The following is a 14,135-nucleotide window of genomic DNA, read 5'->3' as shown; positions in this document are numbered from 1 at the left end:
GAATGAATCAGCTGAGTGGTTCGCAGCGCCACCGCCACACGCGGACCAGTCAGCTGCTGCACTACAACTGGCACCGCCTCGTTTCAAGCTCACAGCGTAATAACTTTAATGCACAACATTGCGTTTGGTTCGTAGTAGCATTAGTTTGTTTGTATCAATTTATTTTCATTGCGATTATTTAAAGTCTTCGCTATGAGGCAGTTTATATTTGTGAGGATTCCAAATAATTTCAATAATCGGAGCCTACTTTTTTTTTTTTATCAATGAACCATAAGTGAGGAACATGTGGCGGAGAATCTGTTCGCTCACTTCACCACAACGCTGCAATACGCTCTTGTTTCTCTTCAGAACGTATAAATCTTTCGCCTTTTACTAAAGATTTCCGTGGAGAGGAACATTAAGAGTTCCAAACAATTTTTTGATGCCCTGCATACTGCAGGGCTGTCTTTCAGTGTAAAAAATAAACTGAAATGTCATTAGCCAGATGTATATGCTTACATTAAAACTGTTTCTGTCAAGACAGAAATCTATTTCTATAAATCCTGTAAATCAAGAAGAAGTCAGGACCGCATTTCATTGGCAGTAAGCGTAGAGTGAGTGTGAGCACAATGCTTGGCACATGTGTGGAAGTTATACAAACTACACGTTTTTCTATATTTGTCTCTTATCTCCACAGTTATTTTGGCGCAATTATATGAAGTCGACCTTGTAGGCAGTTTATATATGTGACGGGTTCAAATAATTTCAATACTCGTCCTTTGTTTACAGTGAACCATGAGTGAGGAACATGAGCTCAAAGCGTAATAACTTTAATGCACAACATTGCGTTTGGTTCGTAGTAGCATTAGTTTGTTTGTATCGATTTATTTTCATTAGCCTACTATGGAAGCATCTAGGAAGAGAGGTCGTTCTGACGTGGGAAAACTTTATTCTGATCGCTCCTGGTAAGGTATGTAATGTATGGTGTCAGCCGGCGTCATCTGTTCCCTCTGAATACATTTTCTCTAAATGTGGAGAGTTTGTGAGCAAAAAAAGAAACGGGCTTAGTCCAAAAAGTGTGGAAAAAATATTGTTCCTTACTAAAAAATCTGTGTTGAGTGTTCCCCAACCATGCTTAAATCAGCAAGCCCCGCAGGTCTTGAGTGAGTGCATAGTTGCTCTCATGGCTGTGGGTTCAAGGACTAGAGGAGCTCAGAACGGGAACTGTCAGATACCGAAATGTAGTACTTCATTTGGACAATCAGCTTTCTCTATACAAGGAACAAAAGCTGGGAATTGTTTACCCATTGAACTGAAAGGAGAGTCAAACTGGGTCCTTTTCAAACACAAACTCAAAGACTCTTTAATCAGAGGTCAAAAATGTGACCACTAACTGTCGGTTTCGTTGTTATTGTGTTATACTGTATCATTATGTTTATTTTAACTATATATTGTTGAACTTTATGTAAAGGCCCACTAGGGACTGACATTGAGAATTAGCTTCGGCTAAAATGTTGTAGTATGTAACATGAGTTTATGTAACATACTTGTCCCTATTCAAATAAACTTAAATACATAAATAACCCACATACCCCCTGGCCATAGTTACACAAGCACACCCAACTTGTGCCATATTTTCCCAGCACATCCTCAGTTTCCCAAGCACTCTCTCCCCAATACCCAATAACACAATACACACATTCATCAATCTTTATTTGATCCATCCCATTCTTAGTATACATGAGCACTATTCACTGTGCACGTGTGTGATTTATTTCACTAGCCTTAAAGCCTCTTAAAGCCTCCTGTCCACTAGAGGCGGGTATGGCTGCAGCCTGGAGCGTCCCATGTCATGGCGTCCCGTCTCATGCCGAGGCTTTCCAACGGTAAGTTCAGAGGGTCAAAAATACAAAATCGCGAATTATTTTCCAGATTTCCAGATGGAGTCACCAGAGTCACGGGTAAGTTCGTGACCACGTTTGTTGCAATCAATTGAAAAACGTTTAAACTGTTAAAGTAGCAATTTTAGCCATACATAGTTTGCTGATTTCTGGATGTTATTGTTGTGTCCCTGATGTTAACGTACATTTGATGAAACCTGCATCAGCGTTGGTTGACATTTGTTAGCGAATGTTAACTAACGTTACCTAGAGCAATTTATGGTTGCAGACTCTGATGGTTTCTTTCTGTGATTGTCTTTAAGGTGCACATCAGTGTCTTTAAAACAAATAACACACTGCAGGTGACACGATGCACGGTGTGCTGTACCGACCATCATTGTCCCCTTTGCCCCACTTCAATATACAAGCCCCGGTGTAGGGCAAAGGTTTTGCAGCACATGGAGGTGCATGTAAAGAATGCCATTCAACATGAAGGTTAGTTCCCTCCATCAGCTTTGTGCTATGCCATTATCATTTGTTTGTTTGTAACTACTGCTACTTAGTAAGCTTACTAATAGTAACTTTACATACTAGTTGCTTTATTTTATAGGGTAAGCACGTAATGCTTTTGTCCCTTCATAGATTTCTTCATAACAAAATGCCACCACGCCTGCAGGAGTGGAAGCAGTGGTCACTTCCACTGTCCTTTCTACCTCAAGACAACAATAAAAAGGCAGGCTATACAGAGGCATTTTCTGTGGAGCTGCACTTGGCTGCGTTCACTTAATGCTTTTAGTTGATTGTCAATTCTCTGCAGCAGGATCTGTGAACCTACCTCATCTCAGCACTGACAAACTGCCTGTATCGGTGAGTATATGTGTGTCTGTTTATAAAGAAAACTATCTGTGTGAATGTTTAGTGTGTTTTTCAAACCTGTGTGTGTCTGTGTCAGGTACAGTATAGTGAAATACAAGGACAAAGAGACCCAGCAGAGAGACCCCAAGACCCACCGCCAGAATCCTTCTTGCCGTTCCTTCTTGCTAACCTGGACAACCCTCCCTGCAGAGTGCGCCGTGCAAAGTTACCAAATGTACTTTGTCCTCAATGTGCAGTTCCAAAGAAAAAATATCAAGAAGCACATTTACAGACAACACACAGATAAAGCTGTCAGAGACATCACTGCAAATTCCCATCTAGATGCTGTATGCATTGATGAGAAGAATGGCATATATGCTGTGAAAAAGTCGTTTCTTAGAGCTTTTGTACCTCTTCATGTCCAAAAGAGAACTTGGGGGAAAGAGCACCAAATCAAGTGTGAGTCCAGTGAGTGCCAACATGCCAGTGACTTTGCTGTCAGGAGTGGCTTGAAGACATTTCAATGCCATCATGTCCGCTCTCTTGACTACTGTTCAGCTATTGCCACCAATACTGTACTGAGTGAAGAAACTCTTACTGATATGGTGGAAAACAAGTGGTTTGGAGAAAACAGGAAACAGCAGTGTCTCCAGCTCCAGTCACAGGCAACTACTGCCAGTGTGCCAGTCTCTGTTAATGTCACCTTGAAATCAGAGCTGAAACGGTACATATCAGTCTATGAACCGAATTTAAGTTATTACAGCTGACTGGGACGAGTTGTGGTGACATATGATAAAAGTATGAATACCTGGCATTGCCCATGTTCAAAACCAAGAATGTCATGCATTCATAAATATGTGGCCAAATGGCATTTATTTGAGACACAGAGGCACCTCTTCAGGAAGGTACGGCGCACAGAGCGGACATCAGAGACGACTGAACAAGAGCCATTACCTGAAAATAGGGGCATCACATATCCTCCTGAAGATGACAGACTAAAAAAAATGGTGTCATACATTTACTCTTCCAAAAAATACCCATCTGTCTTACCTGACGATGTCCTATTTGTCCGAAATGAAGACTGTCCAATGTAGCTTATTCCTCTGGAAACTGTGTGCTCTGCATGTCCAGGAAACATAGTTCTTGGCCCACCAGTTGTCATCACAAGTCAAGCACAGATTGTGTCTTTGACTGGTGTTCTGAAAGGTAAGCTGAAATCTTTTGTTAACTTGTTGTTCAGCATCACTTATTCCCCCACAATAAATAGACTCACACCCCACCCCACCCCACTCCCTCTCCTCTCCTCTCCTCTCCTCTCCTCTCCTCTCAGGTCTCAGCACTTACTGCAAAGAGTGTGGCCAATGTGGGATGCTTTACAGATACCAGGAGTATAAGGATGGTTTGCATAACTTTGATGATGGTGTCATTTTGACCTTCAATCTGTGCATGTTCCTACGGAACTCACTCCAGGTATGTATGTATATATGTATGTATGTATGTGTATGTATGTATATATGTATGTATGTATGTATTGTATGTATGTATGTATGTATGTGTGTATATGTATGTGTGTATATGTATGTGTGCATATATATGTGTGTGTGTGTGTGTGTGTGTGTGTGTATGGCACTATAATTATAGCTTCTTCTATAGGATCTTCATGTTAATGGTATTGTGTGTTGTCCTCAAATGTTGTGTTGGGTGTTAAATATAATTGAACTGACAACATATTAGCTGTGGATCTGTTATTTTATTTAAATACCAGGGGAATATAGCTTAGTATGTTTTTCCAAGACTAGTACAGACCAATACGTTTTCTTTTTTATTACAGTATGCTCTTTACATTGTGCTGGGGGCAGATTTTGACTTCACAACTGTAAGTGCCCATAAAATCTACAGACATATTACAGTACTGTTTTTGTAGAACATGACTTCATTGTTTAAAATGTTGTATTTCTAGGGTGACATGGACACAATCAGGACATGGTGGTGCCTGTTGCTCCTGTCGGGTCATTCAGTTGTCAGGTGTGTCTGATTTCATTATCACATGTACAACTGTAACATAAAAATGTATAACAAAGCCAAAATTATACATATAGATGTAATTACTATTCGTCTTAATCTCTAACATGTAATTTAAGAAAATCTGTCTGTTTTAAAGGTTCGCACAGAAAAGGAAATATGAAAATCAATTCGTAAGAATCACATTTTGATAGTTGTTGACGATGTTGTGACCTGCATGCTAAGGATTACTTATTATATGATTTGATATATTTTGGATCCAAACCTCCCACTTCATATGCATACTTTTTACTGACTTTTAAATATTTTTAAATATGTATTTGCACACTGTGACAATTAAATAATTGTTGTCTGTGTACAGATAATAGCAGATAAGGAGGACGCAAAGAGGCCCAGGACAATCCCTCCTCAACAGTCGGTTAGTGTGAATGAAGTAAACTTGTATACATACCTACTGTCAAAATACTACAAACTGTCTACATAATGAATTCTCAAAATAAGTGTTAAATGTGTTCATTCAGGAACCTGTTGACCTGACCAAGGAGGGGATTCTGGAGGTCATCAATGTTTCTGAACTTATAATAAAATAAACATGTTACACTCTTTCCAAGACTGCTTTTTATTTTTATATTCTATATTGCACCAAATATATTATTCATTAGCATGATAGTCTGCATCTTACTGTTTAGTTTAAAAAAAAGACCAAATATATAAATTATTTAATATAAAGTATTTTATTCATTAGCACGATAGTCTGCATTTATCTTACTGTTTACTTAACCAATATTTTTAAGTATTATATTCATTAGCATGATAGTCGACGCAAAAACGTATTTTTAATACGTATTTTATTCCAGATGGATGGCATGAGACGCGAGCTTTTATTTTGAAAAGTAGAAGGTCGGGGATGGCCCCAGGCGGGACGGCATGAGACGGGACGGCATGACATGGTACGCTCCAGGCTGAAGCCGTACAGTCTTGGTCCAATATCTCCCAGAAGATAGTTTAGATGCAGCCTTGGCACTTCACCAGGCGAGGTCGCTGTTACTGAAGCTTCGAGTAATCAACCCATTTTCAAAACAATTCTTCTCAGTGGTTCACTGCTTCACAACGCTTCATTCGCCCATCACTATTACAGGCTACACTTTGTTACATTTATCTCTCACTTCCACAGTATTTTGGTGCCATTATTTAAAGTATTCGCTCTAAGGGTGTTTATATTTGTGAGGATTCCAAACAATGTTAATAATCGGAGCTACCTTTTTTTTTTTTTAATCAATGAACCATAAGTGAGGAACATGAGGCGGAGAATATGGTCGGTCACTTCACAGAAATACCGCAATTCACTCTTGTTTCTCTTCAGATCGTATAAATCTTTCGCCTTTTACTAAAGATTTCCGTGGAGAGGAACATTAAGAGTTCTAAATAATTTTTTGATGCCCTGCTTCATGCGGGCCTTCCTTTCAATGTGAAAAACAAACCTAAACACAGTCTGACTCTATAACTCCTCATTATAGATCTGTTTGACTGCCGATGTGTGTGGGTGAGCAGCGTGACTGCGTCTCCCCCTGACTCCTCCTTAATATTTAGAATATTTCGCTTTCTCCGTGAAATGAAGCTGGCTTTGAATGCGGTCAGAAATGTCCAGCTCTCAAATGAAAATGCTAAATTTTGGGGTTAAAGAGCACAACAGGAAGTGAAAAATAAAGATAGATTTAAACTTTTGGAGTTTCTGGCTTTAACACGGTCTCGTTCTCTGACAGATTTGTTGTTGTAGATGAACATGATTCCTAAAAAAACCATCCAGAAACACGTGATGTTTTGAATATGCAGAACGTTTTGAACAATACAGGAGAATCATTATTTCCTTTACATTAATAAAAGGACATTTGCACCATAAAATGATGCATACAAATTCTCACTCAACTGTCGCAAATTCGCATCGCTGCCGGTGTGAATAGCTTTTCGCATTTTCGCGTCGCTCATTCGTCACCCGGTGTGTAACGGCCTTAACAGTTAAGTTAACTAAAAGTAACTTTGATAGTTCTTATGAATACAAGTTTTATTCATTTTTAACGGTATATATGCAACACCATTTATAACATGAACACGCCCCCCGAACCTACCTTTCGTCATCACCACATAACCAGACAAAAATCAAGAAAAGATGACATAGTGACCATAACATTCAAGGAAACATAACGTAAACCAAATAAGCATGTATAGGTGACACTATAAGCACATAGTATACGCTTCTCCCCAGCACAAAGCTTCTTAGGAGCCCCCCACCACCCCCCCAGAAAGCTCAGGTACTGTACTCTGTACCATAAGTGAGGAACATGAGGCGGAGAATCTGGTCGCTCACTTCACAGCATCACTCCAATACACTCTTGTTTCTCTTCAGATCGTATAAATCTTTCGCCTTTTACTAAAGATTTCCGTGGAGAGGAACAATAAGAGTTTCAAATAATTTTTTGATGCCCTGCGTTATGTGGGGCTTCATTTTTATGTGGAAAAATACAATCATATGTGGTTGTTTATGATCTACAACAAGGCAGTCTTCATAATATTTTATAACGTGAGAACTAGTGGTATCAGTCTGAGATTGAAACTTCGGTACGTGCTTCAAACCATTAACTACAACTCCATTTGAAGCACTGCTCCGAAGGTTGCTTTGGTACGGAAACATCACGTGACATATGACGTCCGGAGCAGCACCTGCTTCATTCTCTGAATGAATCAGCTGAGTGGTTCGCAGCACCACCGCCACACGCGGACCAGTCAGCTGCTGCACTACAACTGGCACCGCCTCGTTTCAAGCTCAAAGCGTAATAACTTTAATGCACAACATTGCGTTTGGTTCGTAGTAGCATTAGTTTGTTTGTATCAATTTATTTTCATTAGCCTACTATGGAAGCATCTAGGAAGAGAGGTCGTTCTGACGTGGGGAAACTCTATTCTGATCGCTCCTGATAAGGTATGTAATGTATGAAGGTATGTAATGTATGTATGCATGGATAAAAGCGTCAGCCGGCGTCATCCGTTCTCTCTCAATGAAGTTTTTCTAAATGTAGAGAGTTTGTGAGCAAAAAAAGAAACAGACTTAGTCTAAAAACGTGTGGAAAAAATAATGTTCCTTAATAAAAATCTTTGAGTGTTCCCTATCCCACATACCCCTGGCCATACGTACACACCCCAACTTGTGCCATATTTTCCCCACGTCAGCTCTTCCCAAGCACTCCCTCCCCAATACCCAATAGCACAATACACAAATTCATTAATCTTTATTTGTCAAAAGAATGATATCCCATTCTTACTAACATGTGCACGTGTGTGTGTGTGTTGTGATTTATTTCACTAGCCTTAAAGCCTCTTAAAGCCTCCTGTCCACTATCTACCAGAAGATAATTTAGATGCAGCCTTGGCACTTCACCAAGCGAGGTCGCTGTTACTGAAGCTTCGAGTAATCAACCCATTTTCAAAACAATTCTTCTCAGTGGTTCACTGCTTCACAACGCTTCATTCGCCCATCACTATTACAGGCTACACTTTGTTACATTTATCTCTCACTTCCACAGTATTTTGGTGCCATTATTTAAAGTCTTCGCTATAAGGATGTTTATATTTGTGAGGATTCCAAACAATGTTAATAATTCGGAGCTACCTTTTTTTTTTAATCAATGAACCATAAGTGAGGAACATGAGGCGGAGAATATGGTCGCTCACTTCACGACCAAACAGCAATACACTCTGGCTTCTCTTCAGATCGTATAAATCTTTCGCCTTTTACTAAAGATTTCCGTGGAGAGGAACATTATGAGTTTCAAATAATTTATTGATGCCCTATATACTGCGGGGCTTCCTTTCAATGTGAAATATAAATGAAAATATGATTAGCTATGAGCATTTAGTATTACTAATACTTTATGAAGTTAGAGTTGTTTATGTCAAGGCAGATATCTACCCCTATACATCAAGTTACTCCTTTAAATAAAGGACTAAAATGCCAAAAAATGATCTTTAAAAAAATAATTCGTCTTGTAATCATTAACTGGTTTGGACCCACCTTCTTATATGCTTATCTATTCTACTTAGGATTGATCCAACCTTTGAAGTGATAATTTTAAAGGCCCTATCATTAAACACTGTTAATATTAGCTCATGATAGTATTTATACATTATCTGTTTAATGAAACTGTATAGCTATTTTAGTAAGCCCAACTAGGTGTCTTATATTAATTGTTGAATTAACGACTGACGTTATAATTAATCATAGCCAACACATCAACTTCAAAAGTTGACAAAAGCTTGTTGTTGCATAAACCTCTTAGTGTTCCTGCACAACAGAAAGTGAAAAATAAAGATAGATTCATGTAGATTTAAACTTTTGGAGTTTCTGGCTTTAACACGGTCTCGTTCTCTGACAGATTTGTTGTTGTAGATGAACATGATTCCTATAAAACCCATCCAGGAAACACGTGATGTTTTGAATATGCAGAACGTTTTGAACAATACAGGAGAATCATTATTTCCTTTACATTAATAAAGGACAATTGCACCATAAAATGATGCATACAAATTCTCACTCAACTGTCGCAAATTCGCACCAGCTGCCGGTGTGAATAGCTTTTGCATTTTCGCGTCGCTCATTTGTCACCCGGTGGTTGTAATGGCCTTAACAGTTAAGTTAACTAAAAGTAACTTTGATAGTTCTTATGAATACAAGTTTTATTCATTTTTTAACGGTATATATACAACACCATTTATAACATGAACACGTCCCCGAACCTACCTTTCGTCATCACCACATAACCAGACAAAAATCAAGAAAAGATGACATAGTGACCATAACATTCAAGGAAACATAACGTAAACCAAATAAGCATGTATAGGTGACACTATAAGCGCACTAGTATACGCTTCTCCCCAGCACAAAGCTTCTTAGGGCCCCCACCCCCAAAGCTCAGGTACTCGGGTACTGAACCATAAGTGAGGAACATGAAGCGGAGAATCTGGTCGCTCACTTCACAGCAACACTCCAATACACTCTTGTTTCTCTTCAGATCGTATAAATCTTTCGCCTTTTACTAAAGATTTCTCTGGAGAGGAACAATAAGAGTTTCAAATAATTTTTTGATACACTGCGTTATGTGGGGCTTCATTTTTATGTGGAAAAATACATTCATACGTGGTTGTTTATGATCTACAACAAGGTCGTGTTCATACTATTTTATAACGTGAGAACTAGTGGTGTCAGTCTGACACTGAAACTTCGGTACGTGCTTCAAACCATTAACTACAACTCCATTTGAAGCACTGCTCCGAAGGTTGCTTTGGTACGGAAACATCACGTGATATATGACGTCCGGAGCAGCACCTGCTTCATTCTCTGAATGAATCAGCTGAGTGGTTCGCAGCCCCCCCGCAACACGCGAACGTCAGCTGCGGCACTGCTGACCGCCCGCCTCGTTTCAAAGCTCAAAGCGTAATAACTTTAATGCACAATTGCGTTTGGTTCGTAGTAGCATTAGTTTGTTTGTATCAATTTATTTTCATTAGCCTACCATGGAAGCATCTAGGAAGAGAGGTCGTTCTGACGTGGGGAAACTCTATTCTGATCGCTCCTGATAAGGTATGTAATGTATGAAGGTATGTAATGTATGTATGCATGGATAAAAGCGTCAACCGGCGTCATCCGTTCTCTCTCAATGAAGTTTTTTCAAATGTAGAGAGTTTGTGAGCAAAAAGAAACAGACTTAGTCTAAAACGTGTGGAAAAAATAATGTTCCTTAATAAAAAATCTTTGAGTGTTTCCTATCCCACATACCCCTGGCCATAGTTACACAAGCACACCCAACTTGTGCCATATTTTCCCAGCACATCGTCAGTTTCCCAATTACTCCCTCCCCAATACCCAATAGCACAATACACAAATTAAATCTTTATTTGTCAAAAGAATGATATCCCATTCTTACTATACATATGCACGTGTGTGTTTGTGATTTATTTCACTAGCCTTAAAGCCTCTTAAAGCCTCCCGTCCACTATCTACCAGAAGATAATTTAGATGCAGCCTTGGCACTTCACCAGGCGAGGTCGCTGTTACTGAAGCTTCGAGTAATCAACCCATTTTCAAAACAATTCTTCTCAGTGGTTCACTGCTTCACAACGCTTCATTCGCCCATCACTATTACAGGCTACACTTTGTTACATTTATCTCTCACTTCCACAGTATTTTGGTGCCATTATTTAAAGTCTTCGCTATAAGGATGTTTATATTTGTGAGGATTCCAAACAATGTTAATAATCGGAGCTACCTTTTTTTTTTTTTTAATCAATGAACCATAAGATGAGGAACATGAGGCGGAGAATATGGTCGGTCACTTCACAACAATTACCGCAATTCACTCTCGTTTCTCTTCAGATCGTATAAATCTTTCGCCTTTTACTAAAGATTTCCGTGGAGAGGAACATTAAGAGTTCTAAATAATTTTTGATGCCCTGCTTCATGCGGGCCTTCCTTTCAATGTGAAAAACAAACCTAAACACAGCCTGACTCTATAACTGATCATTATAGATCTGTTTGACTGCCGATGCGTGTGGGTGAGCAGCGTGATTGCGCCTCCCCTGACCCCTCCTTAATATTTAGAATATTTCCGCTTTCTCCGTGAAATGAAGCTGCCTTTGAATGCGCTCAGAAATGTCCAGCTCTCAAATGAAAATGCTAAATTTTTGGGGTTAAAGAGCACAACAGGAAGTGAAAAATAAAGATAGATTTAAAGTTTTGGAGTTTCTAGCTATTAACACGGTCTCGTTCTCTGACAGATTTGTTGTTGTAGATGAACATGATTCCTAAAAAACCCCATCCAGAAACACGTGATGTTTTGAATATGCAGAACGTTTTGAACAATACAGGATAATCATTATTTCCTTTACATTAATAAAAGGACATTTGCACCATAAAATGAAGAAAAGATGACATAGTAACCATAACATTCAAGGAAACATAACGTAAACCAAATACGCATGAATAGGTGACACTATAAGCGACATAGTATACGCTTCTTCCCAGCACAAGGCTTCTTAGGAGCCCCCACCCCATCCCCCCGAGAAAGCTCAGGTACTTTCTGTACCATAAGTGAGGAACATGAGGTGGAGAATCTGGTCGCTCACTTCACAACCAGACAGCAATACACTCTGGCTTCTCTTCAGATCGTATAAATCTTTTCGCCTTTTACTAAAGATTTCCGTGGAGAGGAACAATAAGAGTTTTAAACAATTTTTGATGCCCCTGCATACTGCAGGGTTTCCTTTCAATGTGAAATACAACAGAAAATATGATATTTATGAGCATTTAGTACTAAGAATACTTCATGAAGTCAGCATTTCTTCTGTCAAAACAGGAATCTGCCCTATATAATCAAGTTACTCCATCAAAGAAAGCCATAAAATGCCAAAAATGATCTTTAAAAAAATAATTCGTCTTGTAATCAATAACCCTTTTGGACCCACCTTCTTATATGCTTATCTATTCTACTTAGGATTGATCCAACCTTTGAAGTGATAGTTTTAAAGGCCCTATCATTAAACACTGTTAATGTTAGCTTATGATAGCTTACTGTTAGTAGCCTTACGTATTCGTACATCATCTGTTTAATGAAACCGTATAGCTATTTTAGTAAGCCCAACTAGGTGTCTTATATTAATTGTTGAATTAACGACTGACATTATAATTAATCATAGCCAGCACATCAACTTTAAAAGATGATCAAAGCTTGTTGTTGCATAAACCTCTTAGGTTTCCTGCAGTTTCAGTGAGTGGCTCTATAGTTTACATCCATGGACTCAGGTAGCATGAAGTTCGCAATCCTAGGACCCTAGTTTTTCACTACAGCGTCACCTACTGAAGTGGGTGACCAAGAAGCCAGGACCGTGTTATAGTGAGTAGTGAGCACAATGCTTGGCGCATGTGTGAAAGTTATACAGGCTACACTTTTTTTTTTCTAAGTTTTCTCTTATCTCCACAGTTATGTTGGTGCAATTATTTGAAGTCGACCTTGTAGGCAGTTTATATATTTGACGGGTTCAAATAATTTCAATACTGCGCCTTTATTTACAGTGAACCATGAGTGAGGAACATGAGGCGGAGAATGTGGTCGCTCACTTCAATTCCCGCGTTATCTGCTCGTTTCTCTTCAGATTGTATAATTCTTTCGCCTTTTACTAAAGATTTCCGTGGAGAGGAACATTAAGAGTTTCAAATTATTTTTTGGTACTCTGCGTCATGCGGGGCTTTCTTCGATGTAAAAAATAAATGAAATGTGGTTATTTACGATTTAAAACAAAGGTTGATATAACTTTACGAAGTGAAAACTATTTCTGCTATCACTTCAACTCTTCATATCTAAAATAATTCGCCTTTCACTATAGATTTCCATGGAGAAACAGTGAGAGTATTATCTGTTGTTTGATGTTCTTAGTAAAGCGGACCTTACTGCTGATGTGAACAATAAACGTAAACAATCAGGACGGTAATGTATCTTCATAGAGCCAAGAAGACAGGAGTCAGTTTTCTGTTGGACAACAAGCCGAGTGTTAAAGTACTGATTGTGAATAACGTTATGTTTGTTTGTTCGTTTAATTGGACAGCAAAGTTAACATTTGGTAGCTAGCAGAAGTCTGAGTCAAGGCCTTTACACACAGGGAACGTTTTTCTGTTGTTGTGATTAATTTGCACGTCAATATATGTTTTCAAGCTGTTGTGTTCATCACAAGTACTTTCACACAGAACGTCAATATTAGGGATAAAGCGCGTAATTTTTTTAGAAACAAGGTCGATTTTAAAGACATCAACCAATCATGTTGTGTTGTTTACTTATGAGGATCATAATACAACAACACAGAGGCTGCTGTCTGACCCACAGACTGTACGGACAGCAACATTTATTATTCCCTTTCAACTCTCACAAATGCAGCGTTTACCAGAGAGTTTCTTTCAGTTCTTACCTTTCACAATAAAAGCCCTACACATACGTTTTTCAGTGGGAATTAAATTCACTGTGTATTTCACAACACAAAGTCAATAAATAGATTACAGTAGCATATACAACACACAATTTATAACATGAACACGCCCCCGCACCTATCTTTCGTCATCACCACATACCCAGACAAAAATCAAGAAAAGATGACATAGTGCACCATAACATTCAAGGATACATAACGTAAACCAAATAAGCATATAATAGGTGACACTATAAGCGCACATAGTATACGCTTCTCCCCAGCACAAAGCTTCTTAGGAGCCCCCCACCCACCCCCCAGAAAGCTCAGGTACTCAGGTACTGAACCATAAGTGAGGAACATGAAGCGGAGAATCTGGTCGCTCACTTCACAGCA

The 14,135-nt window shown here is 38.9% G+C and overlaps 8 non-coding genes across 8 annotated transcripts; all 8 read left to right on the top strand.

The window, feature by feature from the left end:
- The first annotated feature begins 328 nt into the window (after nt 1–328).
- Nucleotides 329–443, top strand: LOC120569733. The gene has a single exon (XR_005640955.1). It is a non-coding gene; the product is annotated as a U5 spliceosomal RNA (small nuclear RNA).
- Nucleotides 444–6,079: 5,636 nt separating this feature from the next.
- On the top strand, nt 6,080–6,194 carry LOC120569758. The gene has a single exon (XR_005640966.1). It is a non-coding gene; the product is annotated as a U5 spliceosomal RNA (small nuclear RNA).
- A 926-nt stretch (nt 6,195–7,120) lies between these two features.
- Nucleotides 7,121–7,235, top strand: LOC120569737. The gene has a single exon (XR_005640957.1). It is a non-coding gene; the product is annotated as a U5 spliceosomal RNA (small nuclear RNA).
- A 1,246-nt stretch (nt 7,236–8,481) lies between these two features.
- On the top strand, nt 8,482–8,596 carry LOC120569802. The gene has a single exon (XR_005640978.1). It is a non-coding gene; the product is annotated as a U5 spliceosomal RNA (small nuclear RNA).
- A 1,183-nt stretch (nt 8,597–9,779) lies between these two features.
- On the top strand, nt 9,780–9,894 carry LOC120569549. Its single transcript, XR_005640895.1, has one exon. It is a non-coding gene; the product is annotated as a U5 spliceosomal RNA (small nuclear RNA).
- Nucleotides 9,895–11,140: 1,246 nt separating this feature from the next.
- LOC120569807 lies at nt 11,141–11,254 on the top strand. The gene has a single exon (XR_005640979.1). It is a non-coding gene; the product is annotated as a U5 spliceosomal RNA (small nuclear RNA).
- Nucleotides 11,255–11,928: 674 nt separating this feature from the next.
- LOC120569813 lies at nt 11,929–12,044 on the top strand. The gene has a single exon (XR_005640982.1). It is a non-coding gene; the product is annotated as a U5 spliceosomal RNA (small nuclear RNA).
- An 873-nt stretch (nt 12,045–12,917) lies between these two features.
- On the top strand, nt 12,918–13,029 carry LOC120569538. Its single transcript, XR_005640889.1, has one exon. It is a non-coding gene; the product is annotated as a U5 spliceosomal RNA (small nuclear RNA).
- Nucleotides 13,030–14,135: the final 1,106 nt, after the last annotated feature.

This window comes from Perca fluviatilis, chromosome 1 (assembly GCF_010015445.1).
Source record: "Perca fluviatilis chromosome 1, GENO_Pfluv_1.0, whole genome shotgun sequence".
In the NCBI taxonomy this organism is placed as follows: domain Eukaryota; kingdom Metazoa; phylum Chordata; class Actinopteri; order Perciformes; family Percidae; genus Perca; species Perca fluviatilis.
This window is presented reverse-complemented; position numbering and strand designations above follow the sequence as displayed.